Raw genomic sequence first — 18,775 nt, 5'->3', positions numbered from 1 at the left:
GCGCCAAAATTCATGATGATTTTTTTTTCAAAGAAAACCTTTCTGGAGTGTTTTTCACGCCCTCCTTTACATTATTTCATCATATGGCAGGTTTTTACAACATGTTTGAGAAATCGCCTTTTTTTTCGACATAGTATAGTAAGGCGTTTTTTTTGCGTCAAAATTCATGATGATTTTTTTTCAAAGAAAACCTTTCTGGAGTGTTTTTCACACCCTCCTTTACATTATTTCATCATATGGTGGGTTTTTACAGCATGCTTGAAAAGTCGCCCTTTTTTCGACATAGTATAGTAAGGCCTTTTTTTTGCGCCAAAATTCATGATGATTTTTTTTTCAAAGAAAACCTTTCTGGAGTGTTTTTCACGCCCTCCTTTACATTATTTCATCATATGGCACGTTTTTACAACATGTTTGAAAAATCGCCTTTTTTTTTCGACATAGTATAGTAAGGCGTTTTTTTTGCACCAAATTTCATGATGATTTTTTTTTCAAAGACAACCTTTCTGGAGTGTTTTTCAACACTCCAACATGTTTGAAAAATCGCCTTTTTTTTCGACATAGTATAGTAAGGCGTTTTTTTTTGCGCCAAAATTCATGATGATTTTTTTTTCAAAGAAAACCTTTCTGGAGTGTTTTTCACGGCCTCCTTTACATTATTTCTTCATATGGCAAGTTTTTACAACATGTTTGAAAAATCGCCTTTTTTTTCGACATAGTATAGTAAGGCGTTTTTTTTGCGCCAAAATTCATGATGATTTTTTTTCAAAGAAAACCTTTCTGGAGTGTTTTTCACACGCTCCTTTACATTATTTCATCATATGGTACGTTTTTACAACATGTTTGAAAAGTCCCATTTTTTTTCGACATAGTATAGTAAGGCGTTTTTTTTGCGTCAAAATTCATGATGATTTTTTTTTCAAAGAAAACCTTTCTGGAGTGTTTTTCACACCCTCCTTTACATTATTTCATCATATGGTGGGTTTTTACAGCATGCTTGAAAAGTCGCCCTTTGTTCGACATAGTATAGTAAGGCCTTTTTTTTGCGCCAAAATTCATGATGATTTTTTTTTCAAAGAAAACCTTTCTGGAGTGTTTTTCACGCCCTCCTTTACATTATTTCATCATATGGCACGTTTTTACAACATGTTTGAAAAATCGCCTTTTTTTTTCGACATAGTATAGTAAGGCGTTTTTTTTGCACCAAAATTCATGATGATTTTTTTTCAAAGACAACCTTTCTGGAGTGTTTTTCATGCCCTCCTTTACATTATTTCATCATATGGCACGTTTTTACAACATGTTTGAAAAATCGCCTTTTTGTCGACATAGTATAGTAAGGCGGTTTTTTTGAGCCAAAATTCATGATGATTTTTTTTTCAAAGAAAACCTTTCTGGAGTGTTTTTCAACACTCCAACATGTTTGAAAAATCGCCTTTTTTTTCGACATAGTATAGTAAGGCGCAAAAAAAACGCCTTACTATACTATGTCGAAAAAAAAGGCGATTTTTCAAACATGTTGTAAAAACGCGTCATATTAGGAAATAATGTAAAGGAGGGCGTGAAAAACACTCCAGCAAGGTTTTCTTTGAAAAAAAAATCATCATGAATTTTGGCGCAAAAAAAACGCCTTACTATACTATGTCGAAAAAAAAGGCGATTTTTCAAACATGTTGTAAAAATGCGTCATATTAGGAAATAATGTAAAGGAGGGCGTGAAAAACACTCCAGCAAGGTTTTCTTTGAAAAAAAAATCATCATGAATTTTGGCGCAAAAAAAACGCCTTACTATACTATGTCGAAAAAAAGGGCGATTTTTCAAGCATGCTGTAAAAACCCACCATATGATGAAATAATGTAAAGGAGGGCGTGAAAAACACTCCAGAAAGGTTTTCTTTGAAAAAAAAATCATCATGAATTTTGACGCAAAAAAAACGCCTTACTATACTATGTCGAAAAAAAAGGCGATTTTTCAAACATGTTGTAAAAACGCGTCATATTAGGAAATAATGTAAAGGAGGCCGTGAAAAACACTCCAGAAAGGTTTTCTTTGAAAAAAAAATCATCATGAATTTTGGCGCAAAAAAAACGCCTTACTATACTATGTCGAAAAAAATGCGATTTTTCAAACATGTTGTAAAAACGCACCATATGATGAAATAATGTAAAGGAGGGCGTGAAAAACACTCCAGAAAGGTTTTCTTTGAAAAAAAAATCATCATGAATTTTGGCGCAAAAAAAACGCCTTACTATACTATGTCGAAAAAAAAGGCGATTTCTCAAACATGTTGTAAAAACGTGCCATATGATGAATTAATGTAAAGGAGGGCGTGAAAAACACTCCAGAAAGGTTTTCTTTGAAAAAAAAAATCATGAATTTTGGCGCAAAAAAAACGCTTTACTATACTATGTCGGAAAAAAAGGCGACTTTTCAAACATGTTGCAAAAATGTGTCATATTAGGAAATAATGTAAAGGAGGGCGTGAAAAACACTCCAGAAAGGTTTTCTTTGAAAAAAAAATCATCATGAATTTTGGCGCAAAAAAAACGCCTTACTATACTATGTCGAAAAAAAAAGGCGATTTTTCAAACATGTTGTAAAAACGTGCCATATGATGAAATAATGTAAAGGAGGGCATGAAAAACACTCCAGAAAGGTTTTCTTTGAAAAAAAAATCATCATGAATTTTGGCTCAAAAAAACCGCCTTACTATACTATGTCGACAAAAAGGCGATTTTTCAAACATGTTGTAAAAACGCGCCATATGATGAAATAATGTAAAAGAGGGCGTGAAAAACACTCCAGAAAGGTTGTCTTTGAAAAAAAAATCATCATGAATTTTGGCGCAAAAAAAACGCCTTACTATACTATGTCGAAAAAAAGGGCGACTTTTCAAACATGCTGTAAAAACGCACCATATGATGAAATAATGTAAAGGAGGGCGTGAAAAACACTCCAGAAAGGTTTTCTTTGAAAAAAAAATCATCATGAATTTTGGCGCAAAAAAAAACGCCTTACTATACTATGTCGAAAAAAAAGGCGATTTCTCAAACATGCTGTAAAAACGCACCATATGATGAAATAATGTAAAGGAGGGCGTGAAAAACACTCCAGAAATGTTGTCTTTGAAAAAAAAATCATCATGAATTTTGGCGCAAAAAAAACGCCTTACTATACTATGTCGAAAAAAAAGGCGATTTTTCAAACATGTTGTAAAAACATGCCATATGATGAAATAATGTAAAGGAGGGCGTGAAAAACACTCCAGAAAGGTTTTCTTTGAAAAAAAAAATCATCATGAATTTTGGCGCAAACAAAATGCCTTACTATACTATGTCGAAAAAAAGGGCTCCGGGGGGGCAGCAGTCGAGGGGGGAGGCACGCACCGGCGCTCTGCACCTGGGGGAGCGCGGCTGCAGCGTCCAGGGATGACGCCGGGTCCCTCGGGGAGCGGGCCGGCCAATCGGAGCAGTCCAAAGGGGGAAGGTCCGCGCTCTCTCCAGAGAGCGGCAGGGGTTCACGCCTGCTATCTGGCGGGCAGTGACATGTAGAGCAGTTTGGAAGCGGCTGCCTGTAACTGGTTTGAATCCCACAGACTCACATTTACACACTGGATCATGCACATTTAAACAAACCCCATTCAGCTTTACAGTGGCGAGCATATCATGTTACATCTGCATCTTGTTAAAATTTGGTGTACTGTCAGCATCACTGGCATCAGCCTTTATGTCTGCTTGCTATTACTTGTCATTCTTGTGCTTCTTTGTATTGTATTTGTGTTTGTTTGTACTCAATAACCTCCTGGATGCTGGATAATTTCCTCTGGGATTAATAAAAGTTTTATCTCCATCTATCTGAGGAGGACTGAAGTTCATTGGTACATCTTTTTGTCTTTCTGCATGGTAAATTTTTATCTCTACAATTGTGAATCTTTACCTTAAAACACTGAAAAACAAGCAAGTTTTAAATGTCTCATTTAATTTTAATGACACTGGATTGGTCTCAGTTGTTTTTATCATGCTTGTGAAACTGATATCTTGCTTTAAAAGCCCAGATTTATTTTTATGGAAGACTGAAAGCAATAAAGATTAAGGTGTACTTTAGTTTAACTTGTACTGTAGCTCTCTTTCGAGATACCGCATCAACAGATTAAAATGCACAGAATACTTTGAAGCACACAGCTGTTTCTCTGTCTGGTATTTTGTCAGTAAGTGACATTTCCTCTCTCTGTGTATCTGACCCCTGAACACGAACTTGCTCACCGTCCTTTAGCATCTCTTCCCTGCAGTGTCTGTAACTCATCTCATGTCTCTCCGAGGCGTGCTATCAGACTCCGTGGTAGACGGCCGTGCAAGGAGCTGATACACAAACCAGATGTGGGAACCATTTGCCAGATGTGGCTGCTCTGCTTTGCTTTGCTCTAGTTAGGGGAGTCAAAGTGGTCAACCATGAATTGATTTACTGGGGAGGATCGCTTTCACAGCGCTGTCATTGGCCAAATCAAACAAAAACAGAGGGAGCTGAGAGAGACACATTGGCTGGAAAGACAGATGAGTAATTATGATGAATAATGATTATACTCAAGTGCCTTTAAAGGAGAAAAAGAAAAGGAAAGAAGGGGAATTAACTATTTACACTGTGTGGTCTTGTTAAGAATTTATTGAGCTGCAGAGAAAATAATCTTTCTCGTGATTCTTCTTAGTAGAAGTGTCTCATGGTATTTCCATGCCCAAACCTAGATTTTGACAAGAGGGGTAAAGAACTCCAGTCTTCAATAATTCCCTTCAGAAACTTGTTTATTGTGTGCACTCAGGTCATCCAGCTGTTACAGTCACTCATATCCAGAAAAGTGAAGCAACAGCAGTTTGGACTTAATCTTCTGTAAGCAGACTTGTAAAGCACAAGGAGGTCTGGACAAATTCAAGCATATTTTTTGGTCAAAGGGACACAATGGACTGTTAGTATTCTTCAAAAATATGCAATTACACTGTGGAGAACTTGTTTGTGCCAGGGTTAGACATGGTAAGACATGAAATCGCTACAAATGTGCAATTTGTAGTGGTGAGCATTGTCAAGATTCAAGCTGATTACTGCCTCAGGATTTGGAAGCAGTGACAGTAATATCATCCAGATTTATTCTAGATGCTTGTCTGCTCATACTTAAGTTTCCAGTTTGTATTCGGCAGACTTTAAGCACCTGTAAAATGTCCTTGTTGTCGTGATATTTTGTACTAACAGTGGATTCAAACAGCTGCTCCAAGTTAGCTCCACTCTGCATTTTAGCATCTTTCAGCTGCTTGTTTTGGTTTTACAGTCCTCAGCTTTAATGTCCATGATCTCTAACCATTCTGAAAAAACACAGGCAGTTGTTTCTGGGTAAAATAAATGATTAAATAAATACACACAAAAAAAGAAACTCATTGTATCCTAACTAAATAACACAAAGAGTAAAAAGGAAAAAATTATGATATTTTTAATATTCACCCCCTTAGAAGTTTTCCCCTTTTGTTGCTTTTCACCTTGAATCATGGTCAATATATTTTGGTTTTTCTGACAAGAATTTAGAGAAAGATTCTTTCATGTCAAAGTGATGATCTCCATTGCACCAGTTGTCTGACTTCTGGCACCAACTGGATGGTCATGTGTTGAATTAGGTGCATCACTTCAAAGGTGGTGAATATTTATGCAATCATAATCATCATTTTGACGTGAAAGAGTCTTTTTCTCAGTTCTCAAAAAATCCAAACCAAATTGACCATGATTCAATCTTAAAAATCAATAAAATAGAAAAACTTCTAAGGTGTTGTTAGTAGCTAGTAAATACAATGAAGCATTTAGCACTTTTTAGGAGTTGGTAAAAATTTAAAGCCAATTGATGGTTCAGTATCTTCATGTGCTAACCAATATGGACATGAATCAAACATCAGATGCGCAAGTGATTCTATTCATCCTACAGTACGTATGCATTGGCCTGCTATTAGCTGCACTGCCCCTAATATCAAACAGAAAAACACACAGGGATCCTGTGGATGCTTCTGTAAGGCTGCGACTTTGCGCATCTTACAGGACATAGTAGCTACTTGCAGTCTGAGCTGTAGCACCATGTCAGTGTTATTTTTCTGCAGGGGCCAGACATAGCAGAGGATTTCTAGAGAATTTAGAGATTTCCACCATGCAACGCAACTTCAAATTCTGGCAGCAACTTCTTCAATTGGAACAGTTCTAACAATGAATTATAAAGGTGTGGATAATGGCACATCTCCTTGCAGTCTCTTCTCACAACAAGCAACGGTTTCAAGCATCATTTGTTTTCCTGGTATGTTCACAGTCAGGACACTTGCAGTGTTTACAGGCGTGATCACAAATTTCGGCAACCGTGTCCATGAACCTCGCTATAAGCAAGAATTAACCTTAGTGCATACTGGATCTTATTTGACCAAGGATACTGAGGACATCAAAACTATGAAATAACACATATGGGTTTATGTAGTAGGCGAAAAACTAACAAAAAATTGTTTCATTGTTTAGATTCCTCAAAATAGCCACAGTTTGTCTTGTAACGGTTTTGTACACTATTGACAATATCTTCACCAACATCTTAATCATGAGGTTGTCATGTAGAGTGGTTTTCAGCTTACAATTGAGACTTATCTTAAGTTAATTGGTAGAATTCCTTGCCATCTTAATGCATTTGATTTCCTATGGCAATGTGGTCATACAGATCAAACAGCCCTATCCAATAGTATTCCAGATTTTGTTTTTATGGATCCATATGTCTAAGAACTGCTCAACTAAGCGATGATAAACAACAGTCCATTAGTTCATAAGCACAAGGCGGTCAGGGAGTTCAAGAAATTTCAAGAACTTTGAAAGTTTCTTCAAGTGCGGTCATAAAAACCATGAAGTTATGATGCCACTGGTGATGTGATGCAGTAGGGATGCTTTGCTGCTGATATTCTGCAGCGACACGCCATCCCATCTGGTTTACACTTAGTGGAACCTTAGGAGTGTGATGGAGTGCTGCATCAGGTGACCTGGCCTCCACAATCACTAGACCTAATCCCAACTGAGACGGTTTGACCGCAGAGTGAAGGAATAGCAGCCAACAAGTGCTCAGCATATGTGGGAACTTCTTGAAGACTGCTGGAAAAGTTCCAGGTGATGACCTCATGAAGCTGGTTAGAGAATGCCAAGTGAGTGCAAAGCTGTTATCAAAGCAAAAGGTGACTACTTTGAAGAACCTAGAATATAAAGCATACACCGATCAGCTACAGCATTATATTTAATTTTGAAAAAGGCATTTAGCCATACTTAAAACTTTAAGTGCTTTATTAACACGGAACTAAAAATTTTGTATTGTTTTATTATCACACGTTCTGTCTGAAAAGAGGTAGCATCATTTTAAACAGTGAAATCAAACTAATAAAATGTAATGACCAACCAGTGAGCAATACTGGATTCTGCAAAAACATAAACAACTTTTTAAAAATCTAAATCTTAACACAGTTAATGTATTAACTTATTTATGTGTGTATGCATGTATTTATTGATTTATTTAGTACTGTTAACATATCAGAGTTCTGAGTGAATTTTTCTTAAGGTAGGCAAAGGCCATTTATTATTGATTACATATAGGCTCTTAACTGTTTATTAAAAACTAAAAAGCATTTAAAAAAAAAAAACTTAGGCATTTATTGAGTCACTAAAATACTGTAGAGTACAGACCACATCAGCATGATTATAAGCATCCTCTGGTAAATTAACAACCAGATACTGATGTCTCTCACCATATGGACTTCAGGAGATGACTGGGGGATGATAAACTGTGACCTACTGGTTGGGTTCTCTCTGTTCTCATGTTTCTTACATGTTTGTCCCCTGACAGCCGGGTCCTAATGTTTTTTGAGCAACACACCATACTATGACGTTTTTACAATGATGGTTCTACTATGGAACCAGTTTGACATGTTCAGGTGTTCTTTGTGTGAAAACTCAGAGATTTCAGGTATCAGAAGGTGGTTTTCAACTTTCTTTGTTAACTTTCTGCCTCAACTTTAAACTAAATTTCCTTCACTAACCCAGCCCTCTGGACTTCCAGTAAGCTGTGTTCCTATTGGCTGTCCAGGTGGCTGCTTGGTGTTATCAGGAACACCTGAGCAGCTCAGTGTCTTCCTGCTTTGTTTAGCTGCAGTCAAACATTTCCTCTGTTTCTCTTCACCAGTGAACTGGGTTTGACTCTGTTGCTTTAGTTTGTTTTTAAGGCATTGGCTTGCAGCTTCCAGCAGTAAAATCGTCTTTAATGTGTTTCTTGGTGTGTTTTAGGGCTTTGTACTGGATAGTTGTCTTGGTAAATGTGGTTCTTTAGCCACAGTTAGCACATGGTGCTGATGTGTGCTGTGATTAGTGGATTTGGTCCAGCTGAGTTGTGTCTTTATCTTGGCTGTAGTGAGTCTTTAGAGGTTTCTGGTCAGACACATTCTGTATTCTTGTTTGTGAACCAGCGTTGGTTGTCCAGAAGGTAAGAGTTCCTGTCCTGATTCTCTGTTCTCAGAGATTCTCTGGTAGGCTGCAGGAGACTTTAGTGTTTGGGTTGTGCTAGTTTGGTTTTTGTATGGTTTCATTTGGACGACTATCTTGAGGCCCCTCCATGTGGTTTAGTGAGGTTTTCTGGAACAGTTCTACAAAGCAACCTGCAGCAGAAGAGACTTTGACAGTTTTTAGGAAGTTCTGGAGACCAGACTTTAGAGCAGCAGAAACATTTGTCAGCAGTTTGAGCAGGAGAAGCTTCAGAGTAGAAATGAGACAGAAACCTTCTTGACCCGTGTGGTGAGGTCCTGTACCAAGAGTTTGAGCAGGTTGTGAAGAGTCTGTAGTTCTTTGGTCTGAAAGCACAAGAAGAGTCGACTCATTAAAGGAGAAAACAGGAGATATTGTTGGTTCTTCTGTCGCTCTGCAGTTTCCTTAGACTGAATATCAAGTTTATATTTTAAATGATTTCCCATGTGAGCCCCAGAGGACTTCAACAAACTACCTCCATCCCCTGGACACAACATATTTTATTATGATATTAAATCTTTTTTTTGTTTTTGAGTTTTAATCGTAGTTTTAGCATGTTTTTTCTCATTGCTTGTTTAGTTTTGTAATCTGTGTGAAAGATGCTAAACAAATAAAGTTGAATTGATAAACTGAATAATGGACTAACTCATGACTGTGACAACAGAAGTGTTTTATTGTGATTTAAGGGTTTGTTTCATTTTTAAGGTTGGGGTTGAAATCTTGACAGAAAAAAAAGATTAAAGAAATAAACTACAGTAAAAAAAGCAATTAAATCAAAGGAAAAAAACGTTTAATATAATAAAACTTTTAAAAAGAAAATTTAACATTAAATACAATTAAATTATATTAGACAAAATATTTAATTAGATAATTAAATGGAAGATACAAAGAATGTAATTATGAAATTAAACAAAAATTTTTTAACAAAAATATTAAACATTAAAGACGAAATATTTTAGATAATTAAACATTTAAAAAATACAATTAAACAAGAATATTACACATTTAGAAAAATACAAAACATTTAATTAGATTATTAAACCTTTAAAAGTCAAAACATTGAATTAAAAAATTAAATGTTCAATTTGGAAAATTAAATCTTAAAGACAATAAAACTTTAAAAAGGAATTAAACAGAAAATACAATGAAGCATTAAAAAAGGAAATTAAACATTAAAAGGTGGTAAAACATTTAAAAAGAAAAACCTTAAAGATTTAATCGAAAAAATAAACATTGGGAAAGAAAAGGAAATTTTTCAAACAAGCCGATAAAACATTTGAAAAAACAACAAACATTAAAAAGACAAAACATTTTGAAATCAGATCAGACATTAGAACAGAATAAAAGGTGAGAAAAGAGCAAAACTAAACATTTAAGAAGAATCAAACTAAAGATAAAACCTTTGAAAAGACACCAGTTAAACTTTAGAAGATCAAATTAAACAGAAGAAACAATAAAATGATCAAAAGAGCAACAACAGATAAAGGCCTTAAAGTGTTTTCTAGTCTGAAATGAAAACATCAAGTTGTTTCTTCAAACATTTCCTCTTTCTGTGTTCTTGGTTTGATTATGGACAGATTTACTAAGAACTCATTTCAGAAAACTGCTTTCCAGATAAAGTCTACTAGTAGTTGCAGGCACTGATCAAACTAATGTTACCTTCTGATCTCCACAAACTTTACTGTTCAGTGAAGAGAATCAAAGTTTGTTAAGGATTTCTAAAAAACCCACAGGTGAAGGTCTGAGAAGACCTCAGATGGATGGTCTAAATGTGAAATCAAGACTCATGGTCACAAGTTTTAAGGCTTCTGTTAACCAGAAAGTTCAAACTAACAGAGAAGTACTGAGAAACTTTTAAAATTTCAGTCCTCAGACTGTCTGAAGGTTCAAACGAACAGAGAAGTACTCAAGAACTTTTAGGTTTTCAGTCCTCAGACTGTCTGAAGGTTCAAACTAACAGAGAACTACTGTGGGACTTAGAAAATTTCAGCCCTCAGACTGTCTGAAGGTTCAAACTAACAGAGAACTACTCAGGAACTTACAGGATTTCAGCCCTCAGACTGTCTGAAGGTTCAAACTAACAGAGAACTACTGTGGGACTTAGAAAATTTCAGCCCTCAGACTGTGTGAAAGCTCAGGTCCTGAGGACTCGGGAGGTGTGGAGGCTTTGGAAAGTCTTGGAACTGAGGGTTCCACCCTCTAGCACAAAGGCTGAAGTCCAACCTCCTGAGAAAAACGGTCGAGTCGAGACTCGAGTTAAAAAAAAACTCGAAAACGACAAAAAATAGATGATAAATGCGCAAAAAAAAGAAGAATTAGTATCTGAGTGAATAGCTCAGGAGGATAAGAGACAGACTACCAAGTGGAAGGTCGCAGGTTCAAGACCCGCCACTGGCCCTTTTCTTTCTTTGTCTTTGTCAGGATTTTGATAAAAGTTAAGAAGGGTCTGGTTTTGAACCGGCGACCTGCAGCTCCATAGGCAAATCCTTAACTCACTGAGCTACAGGTCAGACAAAAAGAAATAAATTCGTCGTCCCTTTGACATCGTAGTTCCTGAAGCGACCACATGGGCGGAGCCAAGGCGGAGTCGGGGTGGAGTCAGGGCGGAGAGTAGGTGGGGAGGTGGGTGGCGGCCTCCCCCCTCTACTCCCCCACCTTCCCCCACCACCCACCACACCTTCCCCCGCCCGACGAGTTTTTCGAGTCTCCACGAGTTCTTCGAGTCTCCACGGGTTTTCCCGAGTTTCTTGAGTTTCCACCAGGTCGGAGGCAGAACAAGTTGTCATGAAGAGGTATTGAAGTCAGCCAGGATGGACTGACTTTTTACAGCGACTAGAAGGAAGACGACTAGAAGAGCAGGTCTTTAACCACCATCCATAAAATCCATGGAGTCGCTCCAGAGAAATGAAGGAAGGTCAACTTTTATCAACCTCCATCCACATGTTCAACTTCATATCTTTACTTGGACATTTTTAGCACCACAAACCTTTAGTATCACACTTTATTATCATTTATTAGGACTTTAATGGAATCCACCAGCAGATTTACTTTTTGTTGACAAACTTTATTCTTGTCATCGTGGGACTGCAGTATTTAAAACTGTTCCTTCTATTTGACCTCATGTTTATTAGTTTTAGTGGAGAAAGTTATTTTAATTGTCAATTAATCTCTTAAAAACCAAATAAAAAATTGGGTTAGTCAAGAGCTTTACATTTCTTACTTTGTCATATTTTCAGTATGACAAAAAAATATAAAAATAAAGTGTCTTGAGACAATTTGACCTGTAATTGGCGTTATATGAATAAAATAGAATTTAAATTGTATGTATCTTGTAATGTTGGAGTAATTCAGCCATATATGTTGGAAAACATGTTCTTTGTCCATTAATCTGTTGATTGTTTTCTCCAGTAATTCATTTCTTGTTTTGGTTTATAAAATGTCAAACCCACATATATTGTTTACTGTCATAAAAACCAAAAAGATTTACATTCATGATGCAGGAATCAGGCAGTTTTTCACTTTTTATCTTAGTTCAGTCAGAAAGACAGTTGATAATGTGTGAATTGTTGCAGCTTGTGAGCCATAGAAGGTTTTAATCTTTGGGGCCGAGTGTCAAAAAACATTTAGAAACCAACATCAACAAAGCACTCAACAAAGGGAAATCCAAATTTTGCATGACAATGTCTAATTAAAGGACATTAATTTCCAATGTAAATGTGTGATATACATCCTCTGGAGCTTTCTCTTCACATCATCTTCCACCTGGACTGGTTTGGTCGGGAGCATGTGCAACAAACATTTGAAAAACTGCACTTTAACATCAATAAATGACACTGAAGTTTAATCTCTACATAAATGAGACTGAGTCTGGATGTGCTGCTCTGTCATTAACTCCTAAGTTTAGGGAAAGTTCAAACTAAAGAGGACAGTTCAGATAAGACTTGAGAATGAGCTTATTCTGAACAAACATCTCAGACTTTCTGAGCTTCAGCACCTCTAGCAAGATAATTTAACAACAAGCAACTCAAGAGATCCAGAAGTTGGAGAGAGTTAGCTTTAGCTGAGCCAAAGAACATGTGGGACGCTAACCTAGCAAACATTTCAGACTTTCCTCTGTGAATTCTAATAATTTACTATTTAATGACAGAGCTACACATCTTAACTCAGTCTCATTAAAACAGATTCTAATTCAGTGTCATCCATCCATATTAAAGTGCAGTTACCCAAAATGTTTGCTGCATGAGCTCCAACAAAACCTGTCCAGGTAGAAGGCCACTTTGACAAACAGGAAGTGGAAGATTCCAAGCAGATTTATAGAAGGGGGAACCGGACTGTACTAAGTGTGGTCGAGTATAGAGGGGTGTTTTGTGGGTTTTTAAGGCTGATAATGATTATTACTGAGATATTTGGAGTAGATATTCATTTGCAGTAAATGAAAGTATTTAAAATCTTGAGTTAAACTTAGAAGAACACAAACTAACAGAAAACTTTGTTGATACGTTTTTGTTTTGTTTACAGATGTTAAGTTAAAGGAGTTTTATTCATGAAGTATAACCAATCAAATCACTCCAGAAGACAGAGTGACCACAGGTAGATAAAGGTTCAGAGCCAAAGTAGCACCATTTTTAAATGTATTTATTACTGTAAATCAGTAAAAAATAAAATACTGATAATCAGTAAATCAGTCAGCCCACAATTACTACAATTCTACAATGTATGTCTCTTTGCTTTGACTTGTTATTTGTACAATATACGATGTATATGATGGCGTTTTTTCATACCAAAGGCTAAACTATGATGTTTTCTAAGAGACATACCATGCTACTCTGTTCTGGCCCTGCGCCACTGCACTCCTCTTCTCTTGTTTTCTGGATTGTACTCAGCTGCATGCCTTCGTCCACCTGGCCTCCGTTGACTCATCCTGCCTTCCGTCTCTGGAGCTGAAGCTGGATTGGAACAGACCAAAGTACAGTCCAATCATGATGCCAGCTGCCTCTCAAAAGGCTCCTTCATCTGGCAGGTGGCGGAACTTCTTCTGAGGGGAAGCTGAGCTGGCCCGGCAGAACTTTGGAGATGTGTTCCAGTGGTTGGTGGATGTGTAGGGAGATAGAGAGGGACCTTTGAATTGTTCAGAAAGGAAAACAGGAAACCCATTGGTAGTTTTAGTTCAGGGTGCTACTGCGGTGTGTTTTTGGGTTTTAAGAGGTGAACAGGAAGAGGTTTTTTTTCGTATTGATTATCTTTTACTTTGTTCCTGGTTGGAATGCCCATCAATGTCAACGTGAAGTTCACTTTTAGTTCTGTTTATTTATTTTTATTTTACTAACACCCATTTGTTTTTAACCCCCTCACATGTTGTTGTAAACTTCCTCTTTCAAATAAACACTCATCTAACCCTCTGGAAACCAGCGTTCGGACTGTTTTTGTGTTGCTCCTCACCTACTGACAGCTGTGGACTAAAGGCTATACTGTGACGTTTTTAGAGCCACATGCTATACTATGATGTTTGTTGGGCGACATGCTATACTATAGGCTTTTTTTAATTGACATATTACTGTGACTTTTTTTTGTTTTAGTTTTTTTTTAGCAACATAAGAATTCGAACAATTTTAAAAGTTACTATACTTTTACTTGTGCAATGAAATTATTATTCTATGGCATTTTTTAGATGACATATTATACTCTGATGTTTTCTTGAATTACATACTATTTTGACAATATACTGCACTATGACATTTTTTGAACCACATATCATACATGACAATTTTAGGCAACATCCTATCATTTTGCGCTTTTTGAACCACATAATAATCTATGTTTTGTTTTGTTTTTTCTTGCCAACATGCTGTACTATGAACTACAGGCCATACTATGTTATTCTTGAGTAAAGCATACTATACTTTGACATTTTCTGAACTACATCCTATACTATGGCGTTATATGTTACACGGCTGAGAAAGATGGGCCAACTCTTCCTTGGTGCAACACATTTATTTTGCAGGAACTGCAAAAAGATGCAACATTAACGTGACTACAGGAGCTTGGTGCAGTTACGTTACTCAGATCACCGTACTGACTAGACTTCTTCTACATTACATTTACAAGTACTACTGAACAAATACTAGTACTGTAAACACAATATTTCAAAATCACATATGACTGGCACGAGTTGTACAATTTTACATTTTACAAAGATATCTTTATGAACTCAGAAAACCTATTGTCTTTTAAGCTTAATCACCTATGAATTACTTTTATGAACTGTATTGATCTTGTTTTTACCATTACCGTAACTTATTAATAACCATTGTACCTGTAACTCATTTCCACACTTAAATCACTTAAAGCTTAAGCTAATGTACCATGTGTGACAACACACTCCTGTCTTAGCTCAACTACTACATTTGCATTGGAATAGGTCCACAGCTCATGTGCTTATTACCAAAAACCTTTTAAAAGTTCGCTTTACATGTCTTTTCACATAAACTCATGCTTGTATATTACTTTTGTGCCTTTATGGACACTTAGGTTATGACTTTTTACCTTGTACAAATCTCAACTGTCTTTTGGTTTATTACTACGTTCGCCACTGACCCACGTCCACCATTTCAGAAACACAACGTGGTGGCTAACTCGTTTTTAACTCATAAACCTCTCAAAACACGCATTAGCTTATCACATTACTCTCTAAGGTACTTAAGAAACACTACCACTGTTTTATATAACTTGTGTGTCGCTACAAACCAGCTTACCTGCAAAAAGATGCAGCATTAACGTGACTACAGGAGCTTGGTGCATTTACATTTCTCAGATCACCGTACTGACTAGACTTCTTCTACGGCGTCAGCTACTGATCCCCAAAACACCAAGCACCCTCTGCTGGCATAAATGAGTATTGCATCTTACCTCAAAATACACTGCAACCCTTATGATAGTGGACAATATATAGCAAAACAGTAGTTAATCTTGTAGTTTTCAACCTTAGATAAAAATTAAATGGGGGGCAACTATTTTAAAGCATAACTTAAACACATAGCGCCACATATACACAGAGTGCTTTGGTTACATGTTGATTTATAATCTAGATTTTTTTCTGTTTTGTTTTTTGACAGGATTACCACAGACCTGACTGTGAACGCCGTCAACACCCACCTCAGGGAGACGCTGCCTAAGATCTCAAGGCTGCTTGGTCGTGGTCTTTCTGGCACGTACTCTTCCAAGATGAGCCGGGAAGTTTAACACTGATGGAATGACACCAGGTCTAAGCCGACAAACTTCCAATTCCTCCTCAACCCATAGTCTCTGGGAAATCTACATGGAGTAAGAAAAGTAGACAGAGAAGTAATTAGGTCTGTACACAACATATTAAAAAGAAATCATGCTAATAAATTAAGTACAAAGAACCGAATTCTCCAATATACTGGAGACCAGAGCTATTTAATTTGATAAGTATAACCTTGTTTAGTAACATTTCAATTATTTGAGAGCAGTCCTAAAGAACTGCCTGTAATCCCAATCATGAAATGGGTTTGGAGGAAGAAACATAGATGGTAATCTGGATATACATGAGTTAGGCTTTATAACTACTATTGGTAGTATTGGTGGTAGTAATAGCATTGTGACTACTACTAGTAGTAGTGGTAGTACACTAACTACTGCTGCTGATACTGGCACTGCTACTACAACTTGTAATACTATTACAAATGCTGATACTACTTCTACGACTCTAACAGCTGTTTATACTACTACTGCTGCTTGTACTTTTAGTATTACTACTACTGCTTGTACAACTATACTACAACTACTATTAATCGTCTGGTATTTGGTTGTCAAGCTGCTAGCTCGCCTTAGCGTTTTGCTAGTGGCTAACTAGTTAGCTCTCATAGACCGGAAGCTCTCAACAAGATTTCATAATGAAAAAAGAGCCAAAAACTATTCTTAACTATGAAAAGTCATTCCAAGTTTCCTTGTCTCAATCGTACGACGCAGTGTGCAATTGTATGCAGCACAGTGAGCCGGCATACTTGTTGTTTCCGTTTTCATGCCGTCTACATCAACGGAATGCACTGAAACTTTGCCCCCACTAGCTTAGCCTCGCCATAGCACGCAGCTCAAAGGGGCGTGTCCTATCAGTCATATCTATGAGAACAACGGTGGCTGCACATAAGGACGTCTGGTTGATTAGCTGCGTAAATACCATTATATACAGTCTATGGTAAATACGTATGTGAATCACATCATTGGCTGCAGCAGCCAGTCACCGGTTACTCACTGACTCACATTGAAAAATAGCACAGAATGAATTGTTACGTGTTTATTTTATTTACAATTTAGGTTGGATTTTTTTTTTTTGTGCGCAGCACAGATTTTCTGTGCGCGGAGACCATGTCAGCAGTGCGCAATTGCGCACGCGTGCAGCTTAGAGGGAGCAGTCGTGACCTGTCAATCGCATGGTAGTCCCACACTAAAACGTGTCCTGCTATATATCTATATTCCTTTAAATGGGGCCATAATTTACAAAATAAACACCAGACTATATTCATATTATCTTTAAATTACTCATTGACACAATAAACCTACTAAGAAAATGTCTACTGAGGAAACAGATCAAGGAAAAACTAAGGTCATTTTCTCATAGATTTCTATACAGTCAGACTTACTTTTTTAAACCAGAGGAGTCGCCCCCTGCTGGTAGTTGTAAAGAATGCAGATTATAGCCAGTTTGTACTCATTTTTCAGATGCAGAGGCTACATACATCTTTGGCATACAGCCTGCCATGAAGGTGTGTCTATTGTCTTCAACAGTGTTTAGGTAGGTTGTGTATGTCAAAGTAACATTCACCACCAGGTTGCCTTCTTCTCATAATGCATCAACCTGCCATCTCTTCCCCATGTAAATGACACACACATCGGACCATCCACAAGATGTAAAAGAAAATGTGATTCATCACAACAGGTCACCTTCTTCCATTGCTGCATGGTCCAGGCAGTGGACAGGGATCAGAATGGACACTGACTGGTCTGCCACTATATAGCCTGACACCTTTCAATCATTGCAACACCTGTTGTATCAAGATGGCTGACAGGTATGTTTCCTTTGTTTGACTTGTTTTAGTTTAATGCAGAATTCTATTTGTGCATTTTGATTTAGAGAATAGTATATATAAAGAAAATACCCTTTTGCCATTTTTTCTGATTGGTATTGTATCGAGAAAACCTTAATTTTTTAAATAAAAAGTCTTTACAGGTCTGTTGTTTCTGATTTTCTTAAAATAGAAAAGACACAGGAGGAAAAGAAGAGAAGGTGAGAAACAAGGAGTGATAAAACTCACTTCCACAGTTTTGCCAACAAAATCATCCAAAAAAAAGCCTCAACAGAAAAATGAGAAGGACAAAGAAAGCATGTAAAGAGGTGAAACCACTGAAATGAGAGTGGAAAAAGATGCAGGAAGAGTCCAGAGGTGCTGAAAGACCAGAAACTGAGAAGGAGAGGGGAGGGGAATGTCAGACAGTATCTTACTGGCTTCCACCATAAGCTGCCACATTATGATTTTCCAGATGTAAGAGGTAGGGGAGAGGAAAAGGAGGAGGAACAAATTAAATTCCTGACTTTTTCACTCGTCTTTTTATTTGTCTTCCTCTGAGCTTCCAAGGCTGGTCAGAGCACGAGTTAAGTGCCTTTGAAACTTCACAGCGAGGTTGAGAATGTCTGAATGATTTGATGGCCTTTATTAGCCTCACAGCGCCCACAGAAACAATACGGGTGGAAAAAAAAAATCTGTCGAACATGATGGCTTTCTATAAACTCGCTGAACTGCTTTTCTTTCTCCTCCACCTCTCCCCTCTTCTCACGTCTTCCTCCCACATCACTGATCGTTTGCTTTCCAGTGTGTATGAGAAATGATGTTTTGTGTGTGTGTGTGTGTGTGTGTGTGTGTCATGTGATTCCTTAGTACTAAGGCTCTCATTTTTCAATCCCCCTGTGTGTGTGTGTGTGTGTGTGTGTGTGTGTGTGTGTGTGTGTGTGTGTGTGTGTGTGTGTGTGTGTGTGTGTGTGTGTGTGTCTAGAAGCAGAGGAGCAAGACTAAGGAGTCCCAGCTGTCTCTTTCCCAGCTGCCACTGCTTGACTCCCAATAAGAAAAGTGGACACGGTGAAAGAATACGTCGTTTGTGTTGTTGTGTATTTTCTACAGAGGTTCATTTGTACGTATGTGTTCTCAC

The 18,775-nt window shown here is 37.3% G+C and overlaps 1 long non-coding RNA gene across 2 annotated transcripts; it reads right to left on the bottom strand.

Moving 5' to 3' along the window:
* Positions 1-4,761: 4,761 nt before the first annotated feature.
* On the bottom strand, positions 4,762-16,626 carry LOC129347689 (uncharacterized). Of its 2 annotated transcripts, XR_008599900.1 has the most exons (4): positions 16,498-16,626; positions 15,707-15,865; positions 13,372-13,672; positions 4,762-8,880 (listed from the first exon to the last, which is right to left on the bottom strand). It is a non-coding gene; the product is annotated as an uncharacterized LOC129347689 (long non-coding RNA). The 2 variants fall into 2 exon arrangements; XR_008599901.1 differs by lacking the exons at positions 15,707-15,865; positions 16,498-16,626 and adding an exon at positions 15,307-15,372.
* Between the last annotated feature and the right edge of the window lie 2,149 nt (positions 16,627-18,775).

Source organism: Amphiprion ocellaris, chromosome 20, assembly GCF_022539595.1.
Source record: "Amphiprion ocellaris isolate individual 3 ecotype Okinawa chromosome 20, ASM2253959v1, whole genome shotgun sequence".
Taxonomy (NCBI): domain Eukaryota; kingdom Metazoa; phylum Chordata; class Actinopteri; family Pomacentridae; genus Amphiprion; species Amphiprion ocellaris.
Note: the sequence above shows the minus strand (reverse complement) of the source record. Positions and strands in the feature narration are given on the sequence as shown.